The following is a 1,400-nucleotide window of genomic DNA, read 5'->3' as shown; positions in this document are numbered from 1 at the left end:
CACTTTGGATGTTACATGTCTAAAGCTGACAACATTGTAGGAGTTATTTCTTTTTACAAATATGACGGGTCTCAGTATTATAGTAATGCAATGTAGACAGGGATTTACTTGGTATGTCCATGAATCCAAGGACATACGTTTGTCATTAAACAGACCAAAATCTTTTCTCTCTTTCTTTTTTTCAAAAAGTTAACTTTTTAAGCTTTTTGACCACTAATTGGCACTGTCCACATGCTGCTCAGGTACTCTTAGGATGGTGATGACATACACAACATTTGGTTTCAATGCCTTAAGGATCTCACTTTATGTTCAGTTTCCAGTTTGAGATACAGACCTCAAATCTAAATACAGATATTCTGAAAGATGAGAATAAGCCATACAAACAGATGCCTGTGTTGTCTCTTGTAAATCATGAACACATAATGAAGTAGTTTCTAAAGTACAGTTTGACCAATCATATTAAAAAATGCACAAGCTGATCTCATTCTCACAAACAAATGCAAGAAAGAAGATCAACCATAATTTAGTATGCAGACATTACAAAGGGCCAATTTTGAGACATCATACATGGCGCTAACAAATTACTCATGTTGTATAGCCTACATGTAAAACAACACAGGTTTCAGCGTTTCCTCTAGACAATTTTGAAGTGCATGTCAAATTCTTTCCATTTACAGTCACTGTTATGCCACCGTAATGTGTTACTGAACACTCAATAGTTGGGTTTTCTGTCTTTAAGATACTTGTGCGTGCAGAGTGATTTTCCACAGGCCGTCTTTAATAGACTCATCGTTTATTTCATCAGATCCTTCTACCATTCAGAGGGATGTTTGGTTTGCTGTATGGACACGTGTGAAAAGCTGAAAATTCTACTGTGATCGTGTCATCAGTATTTCACCTCCATAAATACTGATGTTGTGCTCCTGTGGAGCTTCTACAAACAGCAGAAATGTACAATTAGGCAACACACTCTCATAACTAGATAAGGAGTCTAGCAAATGTATTGAACAAATTATTTAATTACCATCAACTAGAATTGTAGAGGTGACTTCAAAAAATGTTTAGGTGCACCATCCAACATTTTCAAGGTCAATCCATGTGTATATTTTCTCTTCATGGTGAGACTGTTCCAGGTTTTTGATCAACAAACTACAGTCCCTGCCTGATGGGTCACTATATAAATATGTATTTCCTCTAAATTTCTCAATGACATAATTAGGATACCATGGATCGTAACCTAAAGGATAACCTTTAGAGACCCACTGATACCACACAACTCTATGTGGGTTTGATGTGTAGCTGAAAGAACATGATATAACCAGACAGGAACCATTGAGGCAGCGAATGTCTTTCACCATTAGCATTTAATTTCACTATACTGATTTCTGTTGATGTAGGAC

At 36.4% G+C, this 1,400-nt stretch overlaps 1 pseudogene; it reads right to left on the bottom strand.

Moving 5' to 3' along the window:
• Positions 1 to 581: 581 nt before the first annotated feature.
• Positions 582 to 1,358, bottom strand: LOC107585775 (sialoadhesin-like; annotated as a pseudogene).
• Positions 1,359 to 1,400: the final 42 nt, after the last annotated feature.

The sequence above is a fragment of the Sinocyclocheilus grahami genome, unplaced genomic scaffold, assembly GCF_001515645.1.
Source record: "Sinocyclocheilus grahami isolate Dianchi unplaced genomic scaffold, SAMN03320097.WGS_v1.1 scaffold74.1, whole genome shotgun sequence".
Lineage (NCBI taxonomy): Eukaryota > Metazoa > Chordata > Actinopteri > Cypriniformes > Cyprinidae > Sinocyclocheilus > Sinocyclocheilus grahami.
Note: the sequence above shows the minus strand (reverse complement) of the source record. Positions and strands in the feature narration are given on the sequence as shown.